This window comes from Pinus tabuliformis, chromosome 4_1 (assembly GCF_031772625.1).
Source record: "Pinus tabuliformis cultivar Carrire ecotype Pingquan chromosome 4_1, CPIR1, whole genome shotgun sequence".
In the NCBI taxonomy this organism is placed as follows: Eukaryota; Viridiplantae; Streptophyta; class Pinopsida; order Pinales; family Pinaceae; genus Pinus; species Pinus tabuliformis.
In genome coordinates, this window is record NC_142303.1 from 916,763,647 (window position 1) to 916,790,306 (window position 26,660).

General features: G+C 34.8%; 1 pseudogene; it reads left to right on the forward strand.

The window, feature by feature from the left end:
• The first annotated feature begins 472 nt into the window (after positions 1–472).
• LOC149179145 (uncharacterized) lies at positions 473–26,388 on the forward strand (annotated as a pseudogene).
• Positions 26,389–26,660: the final 272 nt, after the last annotated feature.

Sequence of the window (26,660 nt, forward strand, 5' to 3'; positions counted from 1 at the left end):
GACAACATCTCCCTCATATAATGGGTTGTAGAGCGCCTCTCAGCGCAATTATTCACATTTAATTTTTATTTTTTAATTGTAAATTTTTATTTTAGATAATATATATATTAGTTTTATAAACATTGTTACATTATGCTATTATTAATGTACTTTTCTAAATCTTTATATATTACTAAAAATATATTTACGCAATAAACATTTCCTCTTTGGGTGAGAAGACAATGGCAAAAGAAAACATTCGTTTTTGTCATCCTCGAAGCAATTAAAATTAGAGATGTGTGATAGTTTACCCCGCCAATAGGAGGCATTGTAGCAAAATGGAGATCAAATCTCTGCCTATTCTTATTCTTTATTGTTGAGGAGGCGTAGACAAACAAATTCTTCTTGCCATTTTTTCAAATATCAGTGGTGACATCAGGGAGAGGAGGGAGAGTAGTTTCAGATCGATCAAGTGTTTGGGTCCTTTAGAGAGATGGTAGAAGAGAAGCCTAAGACAGGCAATGTGTGGAATACAGTGAAGCCATTTTTCAATGGAGGAGCTTCTACAATGATTGCCACATGTGTCATCCATATCATGGACATGATCAAGGTGTGCATTCAATGAAAATGGCAACAAGAAATGCTAAAACTAGAAGTGCTAAAAATAGCACTGCTAAAAATAGAAGTTTGGGTACTAGTGTTGGATTGGGCAACAGGGAATGAAAAATGGAAGTGCAAAAAATAGCATTCTATTTTTTAGCAGTTCAGGATGGATTCCTAATTTTAGTCAGTCCCTGGACTAAAATATGAAGTAAAATTTAAATTTGATATTAACAACAATTTGTAAATTAATTAATTCATTCATCTTGAGTTAATTAGTTAAGGAAAAACAAAGTTTAAGTCTATGTGAGGACATGCAATAGTTTATCTATTAATTGAGGAATTTATCCATTAGTTAAAGAGATAAGGATGAGTTCTAATTTGAGTAGTAATTATTTGGCTCAATTAACTGAGTCAAGTCCAGTTATATTTGATTTAAACAATTTGTTTAAATTAATGTGAGTTCAGTTAGTTAATGCTTGCATGCATGTAACTACTACACTTCAGATAACTGAATATTCTCTCATAAATAACTCATGCATGTCAGTTCATAGAAAGGCCCAATTGAGATTAGAGGAGGGACAGTGTACTATCAATTGGATGGATTTTTCCTATAAAGGAAAATCATCCAAGCAGAAGGATTAAGGTTCCTTGAGGATTGTGCAGTTTTACAAGGTGGGAGATCAGTGTGAGAGATTAGTGTTACACTTAGTAACAGGAGGATCACCCAGGAAAAACTGCGCAAGGAAATAGTAGGCTTGGAGGGCAAAGGAGAAGGCTTAGGAGAAGTCTTGATTGCCTGTGAGCATCTAGGAGGATTGCACTGAGAGCTGGATAGCTGTGAGAGCTAAGGCTTTGTGTAATTCTGATGTATTTCCACCTTCATCTGTGAGGATTGTACTGAGAGCTGGCTAGCTGTGTGAGAGCTAAGCCTTTGTATAAATCCTATGTATGATAATACAGAGGGTGGGGTTTTAGGCTGAGGCTTTCCCCGGGTTATATCTTCTATGTTATGTGTGATTGATTTCTCATTCTTAGTTATATGTGTTCTCTTGATCTTGCTCAATTCGATTAAGCTTTCGTAAAGTGTTGTAGAAATATATCTTGTATTGTGTTTTAGTATATTGCATAATTTGTTGATCTACAGTGGGAATTTCTACATGGTATCAGAGCTAGCTGATTTTTAGAAAAATTCTACATGGTATCAGAGTGAGATTTTGTAGAAAAATTTCTACATGGTATCAGAGCACAGGTGATCAAGGCAGAACATTATACAAGAAGGGAGAAGTTTAAGTTTGTGATTCCTGAATATAGAAATCAAGTTCTTATCACATCTCTATTTCACCTATGGCGTTCCATGGTTTGAGACTCGAATATGCCCTTGATGGAAGTTTGAATTATATAGCCTGGAAGGATCACATGGAAGCAGTACTAGAAGATAATGGTCTAAAGGACTTCATTGATCAAGAAGACCCCAAGCCGACTGGTGCAACTGAATTGGCTGAATGGAAGAAATGTGTGGCTAGAGGAAGGAATACTTCTAGAGGGAGTTTGATATCACATAGTCTCGAGTCTCCATGGGAAAGAGACACCATTTTCAATGTGGAAAACATTGAAATATCTATATCAGAATAGCAGTGACCAGAGCAATATGGCACTGAAAGACAAACTTCGAAAGATCAAGTGTGAAAAGGGTGACACGATCTCTACGTATCTGAACAAGCTCACCACATGCAGGGATGAGCTTGGAAGTGTAGGGATCACGACTGTTGATGATGACATGGTGAGTCTTGCACTCCTCGGTCCTCCTAAGAGCTAGCATAGCTACCAGGACTTAGTTCATGGAAGAGAGAAACTGCCAAATTGGGAATGACTTTGGTCGGATTTGATGCAGGAGGAAATAAGAAGAAGCACTAGAGATGGTTCTTCATCCATGAAGGATGAAGAAAATTGTGCCCTAGTGAGTAAGGGGAAGAAGGGGAAGGAGAAGGTTTCTCATTCCAAATCTAGTTCTTCTCATGGTGGGAATAAGTTTGACAAATCGAAAGTGTGATGCTTTCATTATCATGAGGTGGCCCATTTTGCTACAAATCGTCCACAGAGGAAATCCAAGAATGGATCCAGGGAAGGATCAGAAGGTGAGGCACTTGCTTCACAGTTCGAGTTGGATTTCACACTGTTCAAATGCATGGTTTCATCCATGGTGGAAAGTGGTTGGTTTCTTGACAGTGGAGCTTCTTTCCACATGATCGGCGACAAGAGTTTGTTCAATACTTTGGAGGAGAAAGATCTCCAGATATTCATAGCGATGGGTAATGATGAAATGTATAGTGTCTTAGGTGTAGGCACAGTTATTTTTCGAAGGGAGCATGGAGCTTGCCTTACCTTGACCTATGTCAAATATGTACCAGGACTGAAGAGAAACTTGGTGTCGATCGTGATGCTGGAAGACAGAGACTATGATGTAGTTTTCAGTAAGGGAAAGGTTTTCCTTAGACACACATCACTAGATAGGTGAAGTGAATTGGTTCACGGGTCAAGAACCTATATTCTCTTGAGGTTCAAGATGCATGCAAAGCCTTGAGGAGCAAGGCAACTGATGGATACTTGGTGGTTGAGAGAGAGAGTATATTACCTCTCAACATGCAGCACCAGAAGAAGTCTCAGACAATTGTGGAGGAGCCACGATTGGTGCAGCAGCTTCAGGAGGTTGTGGAGCAGCCACAACAGGGGAATCCGAGAGGAGACATAGTGGAGGCATCCACTCATGCAAAGACCTCCAGTGGGGGGAAACTTCGAGCCAGGTGGGCAGAGGGATCACATGCAACCATACCTCCAGGTAGGAGGTGGGGCGATGTGGAGTGATCATCCCAAGGAGGAGGGGCAGGATCCTTGAGGTACCCAACCTCTTTGATTCGACCTTGCTACAGAAGCCCCGATGAGGAGTAGCAGGACTGACTGATTGGGTAGAGACAGATGCGGATGGAACGAAAGAGAGAGTTGCAATGCAGGAATCCCAAGACAGTGTAGAGCTAGCAGGCTGCAGCAATGCAAGAGGCACAAGTGTGTTGCACCAGTGCAGGATGGCACAGAGAGGTGTGCAATGGTGCAAGATGCATGGAGATCTTGCAGTGGCGTAGAGGTCATAGAAGGAGCACTTGTCAGTAGCAGGTAGAAATTCAACATCAGAGTATGTTTCTAGCCCAACAGAGAGGTCAGTTGGGAGTTTTTTTTTTTTCTAAGAGTCGCTGGAGCAACCACACTTGGTATAAGGGTTGCATGCAAAACATTCTGAAGGTACAGGATCGGGTTCTAGAGGAAGCCTTTCTTGTCAAGAGGGCCTGTTGAAAATTGCAACAAGAAATTCTAAAAATAGCACTGCTAAAAATAGTAGTTTGGGTACTATTGGGTGATAAAAGGTGTCTTTTTAACTCCTAATTATTTTCACATTAATTGTCAACCCACGGATGACTTTTTATCTCAAGAGTGTACTCAGTCTGAGGCGGTTACTTGCTCAAGAGTAATGTTTTGCAATATAGTTCCTTAAAATGCAAAGATAAATGAATGCTTAAAAAAAAATCTACTTACAATTAAAAGAAACTTAACACTCTGAAACTTAAATCATTCACTCAAAAAGCTACAACAATTTATCAGTCAAGGATGCAGTAGTGATAACTCTTTCCTCTGTCAACTGATATAAATGAAATCAAACATAAACAGGATCCACAATCTTAGAACTTAGGCAGCGATAGCCAATGTCCTTTACAGTTGTTGATCTTACACTCCACACTAAAGCAAATAATAACAATTCGATTGGAAATGCTTACTAAAACACACTTGCTACAATATCAATTAAAATATGAAATCAAATCCTTGCAGAAAAGAACAGTGACTAATTCTATTGAAAAACTGAACAACAAAGCTAATTAATTAGAAATACACAGCAACTATAAATGTAACTAAATCAGCAATCTGTAAGGAACGGCAAAATCTGAAGTGAACAATAGAGCTTTAATGAATATCATAACAATTTAAGTTACAAAGGATAATAATCTTGTTATGATGGAAGAAAATGGCAACGCAATTCAATTGCAGAAGGTAATCATTAGAAAAACCACACTTGCAGAAATCAGAAAGATATAATACAGAGCAGCAACTTAATCCACCAGAGGCTGGGTCCTTAGCCGCCAACGAATGCTGCTAAGCTACTTCAGATAAGACGAATGAACAGCAACCCTTTTACTTCTTAATCATCAAACTGTGAAATCATTACAACAGAAAAAGCCTTGAGAATTACAATGGTAATGAAACAATCCCCCTTTCTTCCTATCCTATCCTATCCTATCTCTAATAATCCCTAACTTAATCTCTCATAATCTATTCCATCATGAATAATCAATCATCCCCTTCTTTGATCTCTGTTCTCATTTAAATACATAGAGAGCAGAGAGAAGTTACAACAAATATTATTACAATATGATTTCTATTACAAAATTGGATTGTTCTCAACAAATTGATAAGCAAGATCATATCTGAAATATCTTTCCATCAATCATTCAACAGGAATAGGTCGAATTTGGCATTGTAACTGGGATAATTTGGAAAACTGCCACACAGCGAATCTGAGAAAAACGTCTTCAGAGAACCTTCTGTTTCTCTTAGTACGGACTGAATTTGGGAATGTTGCACATTATAAAACTAATTTGGTCCATTCTGGACAAAACCCATGTTTCAGATTTTCCAGATTCTTCTTCATTTGCCCAAAACGTCCAATGCAAAATTGTCACTTCTTATTCCAGCGAATTTCTGAGTTGGCACATTTAATGATGAGTTGGAGATCAAATCTTCAATCTGGAAAATATCTTGAAGGCTAAAAATGGTGAGTAATATTACAACCAATATATTAATAAACCATCATTGGTAAAATCATGCATAATCATCAATTTATTAAAAATAAATTGAGAATAAATAATATTTATCTATAATAGCATAAATAATTATAAAATGGAATTATATGATAAATCATGATAAATAACATGATAAAGAAGAGTAGAAATGGATGAAACAAGTGTTAAAAACTAATAATAATAATGATATATTAACGGCTCAACATACCCCCAAACTGAATATATTGCATGTCCTCATGCAACAAAAAACTAAATATATTGTATGTCCTCATGCAACCCAAAGACAAAACCCATGTGTTAACCAAGCAATAAAAAATTTGTTCATCCCAACTCATGAAATGGATGGAGAAAAAGAATTCTTCCTCAAATAATGAATATTCAATTTTAGCAATGTCGATGAAAGTGTAACAATTTTTTCATTAACATCCAACTTATGTGTATATGAAGTTGCAACAAAATATGATATAAGTGATAGCAAACTTCATTAACCATTTTCTCAAAAACTACAAACCAGATTTTGCTGAAATTTTGCAAGTAGATTTCTACTATATTAATGCTTCTATGATCCAAAAATCAGATCGTTTTGATGTACGGATCATGAGATATAAACAAAATGGCTGTAGGTGAGAATGCATGATTTCCGAAATATTACGAACTAATTTAACTTGAAATTTTATGGGTTTGTATATTTTAATGATACTTCTGTGTTTTCCAGAAATCACAAGAATTGAGTTCATAGTTTTAAAAATATTATGAAAATCAATTTCTGCACTGTGTAAAAATGAAATTGTATGCCTTAAATGAGAAGGAAAGTAGAAAACATCTATCATGCATAGCAATGCCTCCCCCAAACTGAAAAATTAGCATGCCCTCATGCAATGCTAGAAAACAAGTTGAGGTGGTCGCTACCATCTGTGGAATTCTATGCTTGGTGTAAAACAACATGGAATAAGGGAGGTGTTGAGAATGAATAAGAATATCAATGGATGATAAAGAATATTAATGATATGGTCATAAGAAAGAAATGAATCAAAGCAACACTCCCCCAAACTGAAAGATGATATGTCGTTGAAAAAATGGGAAGTGGTTAAGATGGAGAATGAAGGATGATAAATAATGCTCAAAATGGATTTTGATGAAATTCTCCTAAATTCGTAATAAATCAGAAATTATGTTATTTTACCACAAGTTTTACCTCCAAAAAGAAAAATGTGGAATGACATATATGGACTGGAATTTGTTGAAGCTGATGTAGGCAAAGTTGGTGTTGAAAGTGATGCAAAAGGTGGAATCCAGACAAGCACATCATGTTTGAACAATTGTTCATGTTCGCGAGTTGCTCGAGCCTCTTCTGTTAGTTGCAATAGTGTGGTCATGCTGCGAATAGAGTTTCCCTCCATACTTGTTTTTATCCTGTAAACAAATCACTATTTTTCATACAATGTTCCTGAATCGACAGTGTTAGTTTTGAATAGCAACAAATAAGATGCATGCAAAACTTTCAATCAGAAAAACTTTTGTATACATGTAATACTAATATTTTGTTAAATCAACAAGTTATGGCAGAGTGCAGTAATCATATCGCATGCTATCCCATAATGCATACATTCCCCCCTCCAATTGGAAAAGGGATTCCATGACCATAAAGCCTATGAAAGGTGTTATGCTGACGGCAAGGCAAGGGAATGAACAATACAATAGTAAATGAAGCAGAGTATACATAGAAATGATAGGACAGTGAGAGTTATGGTTATAATGAGAGCAGAGTATGTAAAGATAGTTATGAATAAGAGATAGGACGCTTTAGATTGATGATAAGCTATGAAAAAAAGAAAAAGGACAACAATATGCCAAAAAGATGCCTTGCTGACGGTATTCTAATTGAAAATGATGTGATTGATTTGAAAACAATTTCTCATGCATAAAGGTTCAAAACAAGGAAAATTAAGTAAATAACTTCTCTGATAAAAAAAAAGAAAATAAGAAAAGGGTATTATAGTAATAATTGATGATAAGATATAACTTCAATACCATAAGCAAAGCCTCTGCTGCCAGTAGGCATCCATAGCCTCGGTAGGGTTGCTTTTTAACCCATATGAGCCAGGATCCTCAATTTATAACTAGAGAGTTCCAGTGTTGTTCTATAGAAGAGATCAGTGTGCTGGCATGATAACTAGATAACTACACTGCCATTCACTAGAATGTAACAAAAGTGAGCAAGCTGGCTCGTGATGAGACCTCCTATTCCAAGGATAATTTGGTTATCCAATGGATCATAACCCTGGTGTGGTGGCCATAATGGGAATGTCACTTTGTTATAGCCTTATGAACATGGTAGGCTGGCTCGTAATGAGACCCCCTATCCTCCATCTGCGAGAAAAATTTTGTTGTTATTACACATTTTTATGATAAAAAGAGGGAGGCTCAGTACTCCTTAAGAGCAGGGATGGTGGAAGAAGTTGAACATGTCAATAGAAAAAAAAAATATAACCATAATCTCATTCAGTACAGATAGAGAAAATTATAACGAGGAAGGGTAGAACCAGCATGGTATTAAGATGATCAATCAATATCATATACAGTAGAAAATAATGCAGTAAAGTAGTATATAAATAATTGTGTCCCTTTTGAAAATAATATATCATCAAGGAGCTGTCGTGTTAATGATCATAATGTGAATGATATTAACTCGCTTCAATAGAATCCATAATTCTTGTCCTCATAAAAGTAGTGTACTTCATGCCAAGAAAGGGAATCAGTAAAATGTGGTTGAGATGAACTAGGAATAATCCCACAAGAGGAAGGAAGGGTTGTTCTTGAAAATACTCCCAAAGTGTTGTTCCTTTGAAGGAACAACAAAAACACTAAAAAAAATGTTGTTTCATGTAAGGAACAACAAAGGAAATTCACGCCAACAACAAAAATAGATACGAAAAAGTATTGTTCCCTGTAGGGAATAGCGAAAAAATACACCCAAAAAAAGCGTTGTTCCTTAAAAGGAACAAAAAAAAAATGCGAAAAAGTGTTGTTCCTTAAAAGGAACAGCAAAAAATACACCCAAAAAAAAGTGTTGTTCCTTAAATTTTGCAATTCAGCACTGTAAGCATGTTGTACTAGTTTATTATGGTGAGGATGTGGAATGAGTTGAACAATAAATTGTGTACGGAATGGAGCATTTTGATAATGTAGTTGATTGGGTTGAGTGGATGATTTTGATAGGCAAGCAAGATGTTGTGGAAGAGTTGGTGAAGAATATGGAGGATGCGTTTGTGCTACAGGATGAGGGAGAGTAGTCATGAAATCATAAGATGAACCATGCCAAACTTGTAGACAAGATTGGTGGTGGTTATATTGAAATTAACATGGCTGCCCTAACACATTAGTATTCCATAATGGATTATGCAAGTAAGAGAATGGAGAGGAAGTCTTTTGAACCATACCTGTAGGCCACGATTTCCATGGTTTTGACCTTGTTGTGGCTTCCTCGTCTCTTTGAAATGATACTTCCATCCTAGATAAGGAAGAACAACTATCTATGGGATGCTCCTTTCGGTAATGAGGGCAAAAAACTTCATCAAATTCTTGATTTTTCTGAACCTGCAAAACATCCAATTTTGAACTTAGAGAGCTAATAAAATCGACTTTAAAATTTTCAAATAAAACATTGATTTCAGCTCTTATGTCTCCTGTTCTTGTAGCAGATTTGGAAAAGAAAGAAGAAAATTCTCTAGAATTCTTACCAGCCTTGGAGATTCCTATTGAATACCTTATGCACAATTCACATACATCATCATATGATAACTGAAAAACATTATCTTTTCCTATCAGATTTAAGAGTTCTAAAAATTCATCTTTGATTCCTTTAAGAAGGAGTGTTTTTAAGATCTCTTTTTCCAAATACTTATGCTTTGATTTTTGAAGGTTGTAATGAAATTTCTCTACATAGTCTTCTAAGCTTTCATCTTCACCTTGTATCATATTGAAAATATCTTCATCGGCCTTGCAATAGTCTTGGTACTTCTTCAAGAATATGTTCTTCATGTCCTCCCACATTTGGATGCAGTTCCCACCTAAGCTCATGAACCATCAGAGAGCTACTCCTTTTAGAGTAAGAGGAAACACTTTCAACTTTTGATCATTAGTACAATAATCATATCCTCTACAAAGTATTTCAAACTCAAATAAAAATGTATCTGGATCTTCATTTGTCAAACCATGAAAATTTGGTAGAGAATATGGGGGAACTATGTGCATTTGTGTCACTCCTCCTAGATCTTTGATAGGGAATTCAAAAGTAGAAATATGAGCCATTTCTTATCATAATAGAAGATGTTCTTCATGTGTTTCTTCGAAGCTCCTTCTTCAGATGTTCCTGTCAATTGATTAGTGAAATGGGTGGTGCTTACATCACCACTTGAGTGAAATCATGTGATTTGTTTTTCAAAATTTCTATTTTTTTTTGTAGTCATTCACACAGAAATTCAAACATTTATTTCTATCCTAAGTTCTTTAACAATTCTGCTGGAAAGCGGGCAGGGGAGCAGGGCTTTTATATGCTCCGTACGCAGGTTCTTACCTGCCGTTTTTAATACCCAATTATTTCCTAACAGGCACCCATCAGATGCACACTACTCTTTATAAATGGCTACACTCTCCCCGACAACGATGCCAAAATGTTGGGTGATAAAAGGTGTCTTTTTAACTCCTAATTATCTTCACATTAATTGTCAACCCAGGGACGATTTTTTATCTCAAGATTGTACTCAGTTTGAGGCGGTCACTTGCTCAAGAGTAATGTTTTGCAGTATAGTGCTTTAAAATGCAAAGATAAATGAATGCTTGAAATAAAATCTACTTACAATTAAAATAAACTTAACACTCTGAAACTTAGATCACTCACTCAGAAAACTACAACAATTTATCAGTCAAGGATGCAGTAGTGATAACTCTTTCCTCTGTCAACTGATATAAATGAAATCAAACATAAACAGGACCCACAATCTGAGAACTTAGGTAGCGATAGCCAATGTCGTTTACAGTTATTGATCTTACACTCCACACTAAAGCAAATAATAACAATTCGATTGGAAATGCTTACTAAAAACACTTGCTGCAATATCAATTAAAATATGAAATCAAATCCTTGCATAAAAAGAACAGTGACTAAGTCTACTGAAAAACTGAATAGCAAAGCTTCATCTAACATAAATGAATTATTAATGGAAAGGAACAGTAATGCTAAATTACTATAATTAAACAGAAATCTTAAATAGAACTTAACAACAAAGCTAATTAATTAGAAATACACAGCAACTATAAATGTAACTAAATCAGCAATATATAATGAACAGTAAAATCTGAAGTGAACAGTGGAACTTTAATGAATAGCATAACAATTTAAGTTATAAAGGATAATAATCTTGTTATGATGGAAGAAAATGGCAACGCGATTCAATTGCAGAAGGTAATCATTAGACAAACCACACTTGCAGAAATCAGAAAGATATAATACACAGCAGCAGCTTAATCCACCAGAGGCTGGGCCCTTAGCCGCCAGTGAATGCTGCTGGGATACTTCAGATAAGACGAATGAATAGCAACCCTTTTACTTATTAATCATCAAACTATGAAATCATTACAACAGCAAAAGCCTTGAGAATTACAATGGTAATGCAACAATCCCCCTTTTCTCCTATCCTATCCTATCCTATCTCTAATAATCCCTAACTTAATCTCTCATAATCTATTCCATCATGAATAATCAATCATCCCATTCTCTGATCTTTGTTATCATTTAAATACACAGAGAGCGGAGAGAAGTTACAACATATATGATTACAATATGATTTCTATTACAAAATCGGATTGTCCTCAACAAATTGATAAGCAAGATCATATCTGAAATATCTTTCCATCAATCATTTAAGAAGAACAGGTTGAATTTGGCATTGCAACTGGGATAATTTAGAAAATGGCCACACAACAAATCTGGGAAAAATGTCTTAAGAGAACCTTCTATTTCTCTTAGTACGGACCGAATTTGGGAAAACTGCTCATTGCAAAACTAATTTGGTCCGTTCTAGAGAAAACAAATGTTTCGGATTTTCCAGATTCTTCTCCATTTGCCCAAAATGTCCAATGCAAAATCTTCACTTCTTATTCCAGTGAATTTCTGAGTTGGCACATTTAAGGATGAGCTGGAGATCAAATCTTCAATCTGGAAAATATCTTGGAGGCTAAAAATGGTGAGTAATGTTACAACCAATTTATTAATAAACCATCATTGGTAAAATTATGCATAATCATCAATTTATTAAAAATAAAGGAGAATAAATAATATTTATCCATAAAAGCATAAAAAATTATAAAATGGAATTATATGATAAATCATGATAAAGAAGAGTAGAAATGGATTAAATAGGTGTTAAAAACTAATAATAATGATGATATATTAACGGCCCAACAGGTACCAGTGCTGGATTGGCCAACAGGGAATGAAAAATGGAAGTGCTAAAAATAGCATTCTATTTTTAGCAGTTCGGGATGGATTCCTAATTTTAGTCAGTCCCTAGACTAAAATAGGAAGTAAAATTAGAATTTGCTATTAACAACAGTTTGTAAATTAATTAATTAATTCATCTTGAGTTAATTAGTTAAGGAAAACCAAACTTAAAGTCTATGTGAGGGCATGCAATAGTTTATCTATTAATTGAGGAATTTATCCATCAGTTAAAGAGATAAGGATGAGTTCTAATTTGAGTAGTAATTAGTTGGCTCAGTTAACTAAGTCAAGTCAAGTTATATTTGATTTAAACAGTTTGTTTAAATTAATGTGAGTTCAGTTAGTTAATGCTTGCATGCATGTAACTGCTGCACTTCAGATAACTGAATATTCTCTCATAAATAAATCATGCATGTCAGTTCAGAGAAATACCCAGTTGAGATCACAGGAGGGACAGTGTACTATCAATTGGATGGATTCTTCCTATAAAGAAAAATCATCCAAGTAGAAGGATTAAGGTTTCTTGAGGATTGTGCAGTTTTATAGGGTGTGAGATCAATGTGAGAGATCAGTGTTACACTTAGTAACAGGAAGACCACCCAGGAAAAATTGCGCAAGGAAATAGGAGGCTTCAAGGGCAGAGGAGAAGGCTTAGGATAAGTCTTGATTTCTTGTGAGCATCTAAGAGGATTGTACTGAGAGCTGGCTAGCTATGAGAGCTAAGTTTTTTTGTAATCCTGATGTATTTCCACCTTCATCTGTGAGGATTGTACTGAGAGCTAGCTAGCTGTGTGAGAGCTAAGGCTTTGTATAAATCCTATGTATGATAATATAGAGAGTGGGGTTTTAGGCTAAGGCTTTCCCCAGGTTATATCTTCTATGTTATGTGTGATTGATTTCTCATTCTTAGTTATATGTGTTCTCTTGATCTTGCTCATTCGATTAAGCTTCCGCAAAGTGTTGTAGAAGTAGATCTTGTATTCTGTTTTAGTATATTGCATAATCTGTTGATCTATAGTGGGAATTTCTACATGATATCAAAGCTAGTTGATTTGGAGAAAAATTCTACAAGTTGGGTCAAGGTTTAGGTTATAATGTTGCAGATAACATGCTAAGGGACGAGGGCTTTGATGCTTTTTACAAGGGATTATTAGCTGGTTTGTTAAGATAGGCAACCTATACAACAACACGTCTTGGATCATTTAGGATATTGAAAAACAACTCAATTTACACTAATGATGGGAAACCACTATCTCTCTCTCAGAAGGTTCTTTGTGGATTGACAACAGGAGCTATTGGGGCATGTGTTGGAAGTCCTATAGATTTACCTCTCATTCACATGCAGGAGGATGCAACTTTTCCTGCTACACAAAGACAAAATTACAAAAATGCATTCCATGCACGATACTTTATTATAGGCGATAAAGGATTTCTAGCCCTATGGAAAGGGGTGGGTCCAATAGTTTTCTAAGCAATGGCCTTAAATATGGGTATGCTTGCTTCTTATGATCAGTCTGTAGAATTTTTCAAGGACACCCTACAATTGTGGTTGGTGCAAGTGTTGTTTCTGGGTTTTTTTCATTTGCATGTAGTCTGCCCTTTGATTATGCGAAGACTCATATACAAAATATGAAACCCGATGCCAGTGGGAAGTATCCATATTTAGGCTCCATGGATTGTTTTGTGAAAACATTCAAAGTAGGGGGACCGTTTAAGTTCTATACTGGGTTTCCAGTTTATTGCGTTCAAATTTCTCCCCATGTCATGATGACATGGATATTCTTATATTCATTCATTTTCGTCATCCTCAAAGGTTATGCACAACTTTTTCCTACTTCCCCGAACCTTAGTTCTTCGCCTAACCATCATTTGCACTCAAATGGCGGTGGGGTTTGGGTTTTCTTGAATCTAGTTTCACTCTGCGAATTGGATTTTTGTTTTATTTCTTTTTTCCTACAAGTTGTAATTTTTTCAATTAGTAAACTTTGGGCATCCATTAATGAGTGTATGGAAGGGAAGGGTAGAACGTGTTAGGAGAAGCAAGACAATTTTGTTGCACATTCTACTTCTTTTGGTCGTCGGATTAACGGCAACCACTTTTTCAACTTGAAAGTTTTACCAAACAAAATACATACCACATTGACTTCGAAGTGGCTATGGTGGTGTAGAATTAGTGTCAGGGATGCACTGAGATCAAACCCTGAAACCAATTTTCCAAGCTGGAGGGATTGTACATTCCAAGCAAAACCCAAATCAATTTTAAGGATTTAAAAGTAATAAATTAGCCAAGTTAGTGACCACCATTTTTAGGGACTTGTGAGACTCGGCACCATTGGAAGAAAAGCAAAGGATCTGAGAGTCTGCTACCCTATTCTTACTGACAAGATTTTTGGTTATTTTTAATGCCTTCAGCTTGAGGCTATGCAGGTCTAAATATGCTTGTGGAGGAGCACCCTGCTATTGTACTTATCCACTGCCCACTACATCTCCTAATAGTGCTTCTAGCCTACCAAATTATTTTTCCATTCCCACTCTCCCCACACAACTCACAAAAGGATAAGTGGATGGAGATGGAGGGGAAGCTTCAACCATTGAACATTTGAAAGAACATTCCAATGACAAGAACTCTCTCAAGATTTTGTGTCATATCGGGATGATGAAGCATGATGTAAAGGCATCCTGAAAACCCTTTACATAATGACGGTAGTGGAACCATATGAGATAGAGTGTAAATTGTTGAAGATGCAGATACATTATTTTATTGGAGACATGAAGGAAGCTCATCATACTTATGAATGTATTTTGAAATTATCTCCATTCTCCCCTGGGGCTCTGTAGGTACAATGTATTTTTATCACTTCACACAACCTAACATTTTTTTGAATGAATATTGGATATGAAATATGGTCAAACTCCACCAATAAATCAATTTGAAGGTTCTATGCATGTTTGGATTTGAACATGGGTTCCTTGGTAGAAGAATATTTTCTCACATTTATGTCTTCCCTTTCTCCTCTCGGTCCCTTGGTAGAAGATTAATGCTTTCATATTTCTCTGTACTCCCTTTCTTTTTTAGAAGAGTGACAAGGGAATATATTTTTAGAAAACGTTTGATAGCATCACCGCTAGATATTTGAACTAGCTAGAAGGGGCACATAATTAACCAATTTTTTCTTTTCTATTGGATGTTGCCCTTGTGCTTTTCTACTGGATGCTCCACAAGTACTCGATCTGAGGGTTTTCCCATATTTTTTGCTATAAAATTTCTTTCAAGTATTTTAACTTGCTAGAAGGGGCACATCATTAACCATCTTGTGCTTTTCTACTGGATGTTGCACTTGCACAACTTCTAATTACGATGTAGAAAACCAATTTAGCCCTGAAGATTTTTTTTCTTCCCTATTCAATATTACCTGCCTAATTTCCTAAATCATCACTTCTCTCATCAGTGTCTTGTTATGACTGTATGCAATAATTTGGTAGTTTTTGTGCAATGTCTAGTTGATTCTAACCTTGTTTCTTGGATTATCTCCATTAGGAAATTTCCAAATTACTCTTTTCTTTTCCCATCTTTATTTTCATGTTTCTTGTTTTTCCCTATAAGTTTATTTTTCTATGTTTTTTCCTAAACTGCTATCTTATGAGAAAAAATGGTGTTTTAATGTTGCTTTAGTCAATAAACCTTGGGATTTTGTCTCCAATATATTTCCTCTCTAGTGAAGACTTGATCAATGCTACAAAAAAACATCTTTCTCCTCTTCAAAGGTCTGGTGTAGCTTCTTAACTCATTATACTTTCCTAAATGCCGACCAATTTTTCTTTCATATTTTTGTTCTCCTAAGGACGTTGCAAAAGGTGTGGTCTCACAAAACCTTTAACTTTCCTTTTAATATTATGTACAACTTTATACACTTTTGTTGCCCTTTTTTGTTCTTCTTTCCTCAACTAGGTGGCAAGTTGCAACATTAGACATGAAGTCAAGGCATGTTGCTTTTGCAATTAACTCATTATTCTAAATTGCATGGACCATACATGAAGCATTGGTATTGCATGGATCATGCAAGAAGTGATGGTCTCTTGTGAAAAACATATTGTTGATGTGGATTACAAGGTGAAAATTAGATCTTGTTACAATTCAATTTGTTTGTAAATTTACAGTAGTCATTAAATGCATGTTATTAATCTTAATGTGTATGCTTTTTGGCAAGGTTTGACGCCATATGAAAAGAAGAAATATGTCTAGAAGATGCTTTACATTTATATGCTTGGCTATGATGTAGACTTTGGTCATATGGGGAATGTTTCACTTATATCTTCTTCTAAATATCTAGAGAAACATGTATTGTTATCCCTTTTTCTTAATGAATTTGTTTGTCCTCTATGGCCTCCTACAAGTTGGTTTTAGTCAAATTCGCTTATCTTATTTTATATACTGATATCATTGTGTTTTGGATTTTTTTCTTTATTCTTTTCACTACTTGCACTTAAATCCATATTATTGGAAATGAAAAGTGCATGTAGAATGCAAATATTCTAGGCTTGAACATAATAGATTTTTGTGGATAGGAAATACAAATATGGAATCCATAAAGTTGTTAGAAATATTTCTTAAATTGAGATCAAACATAGAATTATTATTTCATTAAAGGGAAAGAACTTAAAAGCAGAGAAGAAAGAATTGGTGGTTTGAATGCGGTTCCTTGTGTAAAGGAATTTATAGTCTTAATGTGAAAGGATTTGGCAAATCAATAGGCCAAAAAATGTCCACAAAAGGTGCAAAATTCATTTTGCATATTGGAAATATGTAGAATGCATTATGCATCTTCATTTTAATATCTAGTGACAAAGGTCTATGCATGTATAGTCACCTAGAATGAATCCTATGACATTGAAAACAATCTAATGCTCATCTCATAAATGTCCACGGAGTTAAGAAACAAGAGATATGTCGTCCTGTCCTTTATGTCCAAGTTAATTTAAAATTCATAGTATCTCGCTTACTTTATAGTTCAATATAACATAAAAGACAAAAGTAATCTGTGAGATTAATGAAAATTTCTTTTTGGTGTCCAGCTTAATAAATCTTGATAATTTATTTCTATAATTTTTGGGGATTAATTCATGGCACACCATTCATGTACCCTATACCTAGAAGCTATTCACTTCAAGCTATTGTAAAAAATATTAGTAATTTATTTCTACCTTAGTCATTTCATCATTACAAAGGATAATGTGTCATACCAACAATAATGAGCTTTTCTGTCTTCTCGGTGACAATGATATTTTGTAGGCTATATCTTCAAATACAACTGAAGATATGATTACAACTATTGTACTTCTATAATTTGATATATTTACAATATGTTCATTTATATATGATTAACTAACATCCACGTACTCTACAAGTTATTCATGATTTTAATGGATATGCATTTTTATAGGTTGGATGCATTGTAACTTCATGCTTATTAAATGAGAATCATGAATTCTTACAATTGGTTATCAATACTGTCCTCAATGATATCTTTGGGTGGAATGAGATATTTTAGTGTTTGGAACTTACAATGGCAAAATCTTTTCTTGGAAGCCCTACTTTTAAATAAATTAAGTTTCTAGGTAGGAAAATAGAATATATTTGACCTCTGCTCATTTGTATTTGGAGTAAGCTACAAAATCAATGTTTAACCATTAACTTTAAAATTTATAAGAAGGATAGATAGTTGTGTTTCCTAAAGGTTGAGTTTTGGTTGAGGATAATAACCTTGGTTTGGGTATTAATTTCAAAGATGGTTCTTTACCCTACTAAGGATTATTAACATCTTGCTTAAACCAATTTTGTTTGCTAGATGTGTTAAGCCCCTTTCAGAGACAAAAACCAACTCCTAGATAATATTCAATCAAATTTATTCTAGATTTTTTTGTATTACTCTGTTTGTATAAGGAAGATTTGGTGGAGGGTAGTCAGAAAGGTGAAGCAGAGCTGCAAAGGAACTATAATAGATTTGGAACAAGAAAATTAGAGCACAAGGGATTGGTTGCAAGTCGTCTAGGTCTTGTTCCAATTCATTGTGATTCCCCTCTTTACATTCTTATAGTATTTTGAAATACTCTTGTAGTTTACATTAAAGAAAATACACCATTATACACCATTATCTCTCTATGAAGTGGCATTATTGGGAGGAAAACTTATAAAACTTGGATAAGAATTGGTTGTGTTTTTAACAAAGGAAATTCAAGAATCTTTGCATAGGGATCAAGTGAATGGGGAAAACTCAATTCTTTGACTTGAAACTATGCCATAAAAGTAAACAGGAGGAGCCCATAGTTTAACAAGAAGAAATTGGCATTTGTAATTTTGCACACATTCAAGATATTGAATCTCTTGGACTAATAGAAAGCCCCTCTTATGAGAATAATATTTGATAACTATACAAACCTCACTCTCCACCCCACCCAGAAATATATTTACTATGACTGGTACATTCAAATACAAAACACAAGTAACAGCAATAAGGTTTTTGAAAAATAATTAGAATTTAAAGAACTAGCTAAGAAAACAACCTCATTTCAAAAAAATATTTTCTTGATAGCATAATTGTCATTACATGAACCTAAAAAGGTCTACCAATGTTGAATGAACTTCAAATTGTTTATGCTTTCTCCAAGGTTGATTCTTTTGTACTTGTTGTTTTCGAAATGTAAAAGGAACCCCAACTATATAGAGTCTCATAAACTGACCATATCTGGATTGTAAGAATAATGCTCACCCGAACCCCAAAATCACACACCCATGCCATGATAATAAATGTAAGCTTGAATTAGTTAGGCCCAAAACAATCAATGTTGGCGGCATTAATTCTTGTTGGGTAGGAATAGCTAGGTTTCCTTTGAGGTTCTTGATCGTGTATGTATCCAACAAGGAGGCCAGAAAAGAGGAAAGCTCCCAATGGATTCCCTATTATTAGGAAATTGTAAATATTTCCAAAGTGCTTCAATCCAAAGAGCTCAGGAGTTGTAGGAACCATTACAGAGCACTATACTCCATATCAAATTCCTATTACGAAAGAAGAGATATGAACAAATCTTGGAAAATTTGAGGTAAAGAATAGAAAATTCCCTATCATAAGAGGTTGTGAAGCTACCACCAAAACCGTCTGAGGAATGGCCTTTTGGCTACATGTTTAGCATCCACTATTCTAATAAGAAGTAAAACTAATCACATGAAATAACTATGTTTTATTTATCAGAAAAATAGTATACACATCTCACTATTTAACATACGTTCGTAAACAAAACGAAATGAGAATCCCAAAACAAAAAACCTAGCATAATATTTTGAGACAACCCCACCGCCAAGGTGCCCAACGAATTTGCAAACACCAATTATTGCTAATAGGATCGTGATCTTTTGGTAGGAATTCATCTAGTCCTATTTGTGCCAAATTATTTGGAAATGTACCCCTAGAACAAACCCCATGAAAGAAGACTACAAGAAGCAGCCAAAATTCAGCTTTCACTTACATTAGTGAAAGCTACGCAACTTACACCAGTTTTTAGAGAACATAGATGATATTAGTAAAATTATTGTCCTTGTCCTTCATAAAAACTTGAAAATGGGAAGGATTGTCACAGTGTCTCATTTTCTACAAGTTGTCGATGTAGAAGATGGTTCTATATTTCAGAGTCAATTAAGGATCAATTTTTGGAAGGGGGATTAAGCCCCAGATTTAAGAGTTTGGAAAATGTTTCCTTTAACCCTATCTGATAACTATACAAACCTTACTCTCCACCCCACCTAGAAATATATTTAATATGAATGGTACATTCAAATATAGAACAAGAGTAACAACAATAAGGTTTTGAAAACTAATTAGAATTTAAACAATTGTTAAGCAAACAACCTCATTTCAAAAAAAATATTTGCTTGATAGCATAACTGTCATTACATGAACCTGAAAAGGTCTACCAATGTTGAATGAGATTCATATTTTTTATGCTTTATCCAAGGTTGATTCTTTTGTACTTGTTTTTTCAGAAATGCAAAAGGAACCCTAGCTATATAGTGTTTCATAAACTAGCTTTATCTGGATTATAAGAATAATTCTCACCCGAACCCCAAAATCACACAACCATCCCGTGATAAGAAATGTAAGCCTGAAGTAGTTAGGCCCCAAACAATCAAAATTGGCGGCACTGATGTTTGTTGGGTAGGAATATCTGGGCTGCCTTTGAGCTTCTTGGTCGTATATGTATCTAGCAAGGAGGCTAGAAAAGAGGAAAGCTCCCAGTGGATTCCATATTGTTAGGAAATTGTAAATCTTATGAAAGTGCTTCAATCTGAAGAGAGCAAGAGCTGTAGGAGGCATTACAGAGAAATTTACTCCATGTCAAATTCCTAGTACGAAAGAGGAGATATAAACAAATCCTGGAAAATCTAAGGCAAATAATAGAAAAGCCCCTATCATAAGAGCCTATGAAGTTTTCATCCAAACTGTCTGAGGAATGGAGTTTTGCCTACATGTGTTAGCATCCACGGTTATAACAAAAAGTAAAACTAATCACATGAAATAACTCTTTTTTACTTATCAAAAAAATAATATATCCATCTCACTGATTAACAGATTTTCATAAGAAAAACAAAATGATAATCCCAAAACAACAAACTTGGCATAATATTCTGAGCCAACCCCACTGCCAAGACACCCAACAAAGTTGCAAGCACCAATTATTGCTAATAGGATCATGATATTTTGATAGCCCTTCATCCAGTCCTATTTGTGCCAAATTATTGAGAAATGTACCCATAGAACCAACCCCAGGGAAGAAGACTACAAAAAACAACTAAAAATCGGCTTTCACCACAACTTGGTGAAAATTGAAAACTTCTCCTCGTATCTGTCTTCTCTTTTTCTAGACAAATCCCTCTCCTTTAACTAATAGAATAGGTTCATTTCCTTAAATTCATGAAACAGGGGCAAAGCCTCTGATTACCCCTGCAATTCATTGATATTGTCCTTTGACATGCTTGACACAGGGTTATTAAAATATAGAGATTCAATGGTGTTCTTATTTGCACTAGGCTCCATGTCTGGGCTTTTTTTTTCCATACCAAGAAGTGGTTCTCGACAAGCGTCCATCTTCAAGTGAAGAGAGTTCTACATATCTACACGGTCTTCCTTGATTGCACGTAATGTCAATTCCAGAGGAATCAAAGTGGGTAACAAGAGAAATAGAAGCATTACCACTACAAATATCTTGGAGATAAGATGGTTTTCTAAAGAAAAAATACCATTTTCTATTGAAATTGAAAGAAAATACAAATCCAAAATAATTTTAATCACTTGGATGAAGAAAAAGTACCCTTTCTCTTATATATCTTCCACAGAAATCGATGTACAAGGTGTACTCAAATACATGATAAGAAAGAATACTTCAAGAGGACCCACTGTCAGGAAAAAGAACATATTTACAGATTTCTAGCTAAGGAACCTAATGAAAACTTCCATGTTTTGCAGCACTAATTCCAAAAAATAATTCGAGGATACCTGCAATTGCGCATGTGGGAAATTTTGCATATTGGCATTTGCACCATGTTGTACTATTTTCACCAACGCATAGTGTCAGCCACGTCTATAAGGAAAAAAAACAAAGGGCTAATGTTAAGAATGTTGACAAGAAGTAGTAATCAATTTCTACTTTTCTCTTCCACTATGGTGCATATGATTTCTCTTTACAAGTTGATGCAAGAGCATTCAACCCAAGGAAAATCCTTGTAAATTAGTAGACATAGGGGGGTCATGTATTTTAAGGAATTTGGATTCCTAAGTGATGAATTAATGTAATATTTAGGCTTTTGAGTGCATAGAATAGAAATTAATTAGATAATGTGAGATATCTTGTAAATGCTCTCGAATAAAGGAGAACATGAGTGGTTAGTAATGACAAAAGAGTTAGAAGTCAATTATAACTCTTAAAGCAGTTCATGATTCGAGGAACTAGAGAGAGTTCTTAGGAATTAAATGAAGTTAGAAGTGGACATAGAGGATAGAGGACATTTAGGAGTCAGTTCAATAGATCTAGGATTTGAACCAGAATTAGTTCAAAGAACCTTTCTGGTATAAATGTAAGCCTATGGGCAGAGTGAAAGGAGGAGGCCACTAATAGTTGAAGATTAGGCCTGTGAGAGACACAGAGTCTCAAATGTAATCATTTGTTTATACTTATGTATACAGAGGTTTATTCCTAGCTGTGTAAATGTTTGAAATGAGTATTTTATGAATGAATTACATATGAATTCGTAGGTTCTGTAATAGGGTTGCAGGCAGAATTATGCAGAACATGTAGAGGAGAGAATGATTCACAGGAATCATCATGGGTCTTTGAATCCAATTGAGGAAATGGAGTGAAGAAATGGAGAGGTAGTGAAGTGAGAATTCGCTGAAGAGTTAAGCTCAAAGAAGTTTAACCACGAAAGCGGAAGAATGAAACCCTTTGAACAAGCCTGAACCACAGAGGAAATGCTAAAGAAACAGTGAAAAACACAAAGAAAAGGACTAAGGAAGATGTGAGTTGTCAAAGCATAAGAACCGTTGGATCTTGAAGATCAACGGCGCAGGCAACAAGAAACAAAACCCATTGATCTCATAGATCGACGGTCTTCGAATGTTGAAGGAGCGTGGAGGATAATTGGTGAAGAGAAGTTCTCAAAGGCAGAGAAGTGGATTTCAGGCAGAAGGAAAGCCATAAGTGGTTTTTACCTTTTGGCTCCGATTCCACTAATTAGAGGACACGTAACAGTGGAGGAGTGAGGGAAAACCGCTTTATCGGTTGGTTAACCCCCATGCCTGTTGTCTATCTGAATTCATGGTAGACCGTTGGATCTCCTAAGTGTAGATCAACAGTGAAGGACTATCATATGACTTTGCATCGGGAAAGGATATCAACTGTTGGATCAAGAACTGATCAACAGTCATGATCTAATCACAATTGCATTAGACAGAGGTCAAAGGTTGGTGGACTATGAAATGTCGATGCGCCAATAGCGATAAAGCCCTGATCGGCGATCGGAGGTGGTCGGAGATCGCAAGGCACTAATGGGAAGGTCTGAAAGAGCAGACTCAATGGAGTTATAGTGGCAGTGTTTAATAATTTGAGATCCAGAATATGTTCGCCTATCGGAGGCGGGAGGAAGTGTGCACTAATGTGACCCGCAAATGAGCTGATACCCAATTGCGATAAAGGCAGAACCTCTAAAGACATGCAAAGGTCGTATCAGGCGAAAAGGTAAATTATTGTGTGTATGTGGGTTACTTCCTTTGTAAAAGGTTTGTAAAGGAAAATAACGTCGACAAAAGGTTTATGTATTAATTTATATGTAAATCCAACATTATCATGGGAGATAAGGATTTCATGCGATAAATATATAAAACTAATGTTAAAGGAGGGAAGGCTATATATATGTGTGGTTAAAGGTTTAACGAAGGTTGTATAAGGGTTAAGGAAGGTTATGAGGAGTTTTAAAGTCCCGATAGGAGGGATTTGATGAAGGCTTTAATAAAGTCATAATTGAAGGCTTGAGGGTTGATTAATAGGGATTTAACCATTGATGGGTGAAGATTTGACTCCTTGGTGAGTTAAATTCCTGGGAAAAATGTATTTATGCATTTTACATGCATATTGTGGGTGTAAGCGGGGTAAGCCTACATCATTTGGTATCAGAGCAGAATTGTGATTGAAACAATTGGTGTTAAACAGAACAAAGAAATTATATGTGAAAGAATTGAGAAGAATTTATGTGTTAAGATGCTTATGCAAGCAAGGAAGGATCAAATTCTAATCTGACAGAAAGAAGGCACATAGAGGGTACGTGTAGCAGAACTTGCAGATGCAAGAGACAGAGGACAATCCATTCAAGGTACAGGTGGAATGGTGAAACAAGATCATGCTGAGATCTTGAAGGCGAGATGATATGTTCTGTTTTGATTTGAGAATGTGTGTTTATACATTGATATGCAAGTGACAACATAAGAAGGTGTGAAGGTTGCAGCAATCTAGAGCAAGGAGTGCTCAATTGGTTCCAAAGGAAAGAACCAGAGAGATGCTAAAAGACTGAGTTCAAAGGAGAAAAGCTTAGTGAGGCATATGTAGCAAGAAGGAGACTTGTTACTACAGATGTATTTTTGAAACTCACAAAGGTAATTCCACAAAGGATGTGGGTAGAATTACCAAGGTAATGAAGGAAGCTAGTAAGACTTTCTAAGTGAAAGAAGAGGTAGAACAATGTAAACTTTGAAATGGGAACTGATACTGTTACCCGTTTTGCAGAGATAGCAAAAAAGTGACCCGATTTTGAAAAGGGGTGATGCAGAATACACATGTTTTTTTTAGAGCATAGTTTTTGGCACTTTAATTTTTTTAAATTCTTGTTATGTACATTGCGTTTTAGAATGGTAGTGATTTTCATGCTCATTTTAAAAAGTGGTTATTCTGCATCAAACCCTTTTTTTAAAAAACCTATTTTTTTGACTTTAACTTTTCTAATGTATGAAATGTAAATAATTATTTTGTAAATTTAATAATTTTGGAAGTGGTCTTCCTCTTCATATTTTCTTGTTTTTATTTTTATTTTTATTTTTTCTGTAGTGAGGTTTTTATTGATTTGCATATTTAAAGAAGAAGGTCGATATTTTTCATTTTCGATATTTTACATATTTAAACGTCGTTAATTAAATTTTCAATCCAAATGAAATAATTGTCCCTGAAAAACAAATAAAAAATTATATATAAAAAAAGACAAAAATAAAAAATAAAAAATGTTAAAAAAAATATCTTATAAACCATAAAACAATTTGGAAAAAAAAAAAAAACAAAATTAATATATATATATATATATATAAGTCAGTAAAAATTGACGAAAAAAAAACATTAGCAAAAACTAGAGAAAAAAATTAAAAACAAACTAATTAAAAAAAAAAAAAATATGAATAAAAAAAATTTTAAAAATAGTAAAATTAATATTTAAAAAATAACAAAAAATCTTAAAAAAATTATTTCACAAACCATAAAAGAAAAAAACAAAAAAAAAAACAAAAAAAGCATTAGAAAAAACTGGGGAAAAAAAACAAATTAAAAACAAACTAGTTTAAAAAAAAAATAGAAATTAATGAAAAAAATTTAAAGACTAATAAAATTAATATTAAAAAAAACAAAAAAAAATTCAAACTATAAAAAAAAAAAACAAAAAAAATGTGTATTTCTTATTTAAAAATAAAAAATGTAATTAGTCTTTGGATCACAAAAGATTGGTTATGTGATTTTGCCGAAGATTATCTAAACAATGTTATGGATCACAGAAGTCTAAATTCCTTAGAAAATGTAATTATTTTTTAATAAACATAGATATTTTATTTAAAAAAAAAAATTAAAAATAATTTTTTTTTTTAAACAATCTATTTTATTATTAAAAACAATTTTTATTTTTATTTTTATTTAAAAATAAAATTATTCAACATATATTTTATATTTAGAAAAAAATAAAAAAAATTAAACCTATATTTTATATTTAAAAAAAAAAATTACATTTACATTTTTTTTTTTAACAATGTTTTTTTTATTTTAAAAAAAATGAAAATTACATTTACATTTTTTTTAACAATGTTTTTTTTATTAAAAAAAAAATGAAAATGAAAATTTTTTTTTCAACAATTACTTTTTTATAACATTTTTTTTTTTGTTATAAAAAAAAAAAAAAAAAAAAAAAAAATTTAAATCATTTTTTTTTTTAATTTAAAATTTTAAAAATTATTAAAACAAATTAAAAATTTTAAAAATTATTAAAAAAAATTAAAATTTTTAAAAATTAAAATTCATATTTAAAAAAAAAATTAATGTGGCCCTCCCCGGCGCCCGTGGCGGCGCTGCCGTGGGCGGAGGGCCTGCGCACAGGTCCCTCCGCCCACGGCAGCGCTGCCACGGGCGGCCGGGGGGCGGGGCTTCGATTCCGGGAATCGAAGCCCCGCCCCTCGGCCGACCGTGGCGACGCTGCCGTGGGCGGAGGGCCTGCACACGGCCCCTCCGCCCACGGCAGCACCGCCATGGGCGGTCGGGGGGCGGGGCTTCGATTCCGAGAATCGAAGCCCCGCCCCGGCCACCCGTGGCGGCGCTGCCGTGGGCGGAGGGGCGCGCGCAGGCCCTCCGCCGAAGGCAACGCCGCCCCCGGCCGCCCGTAGCGGCGCTGCCGTGGGCGGAGGGGCCGTGGGCCCCTCCACCCACGGCAGCGCCGCCACAGGCGGCCGGGGGGCGGGGCTTCGATTCCGGGAATCGAAGCCCCGCCCCACGGCCGCCCGTGGCGGTGCTGCCGTGGGCGGACGGCCTGCGCCCAAGCCCCTCCGCCCACGGTAGCGCAGCCACGGGCGCCGGGGAGGGCCACATTATTTTTTTTTTAAAATATGAATTTTAATTTTTAAAAATTTTAATTTTTTTTAATAATTTTTAAAATTTTTAATTTGTTTTAATAATTTTTAAAATTTTAAATTAAAAAAAAATGATTTAAAAAAAAAAAAACTTTTTTTTATTATAACAAAAAAAAATGTTATAAAAAAATAATTGTTGAAAAAAAAAAAATTTCATTTTCATTTTTTTTTTAATAAAAATAACATTCTTTAAAAAAAAAG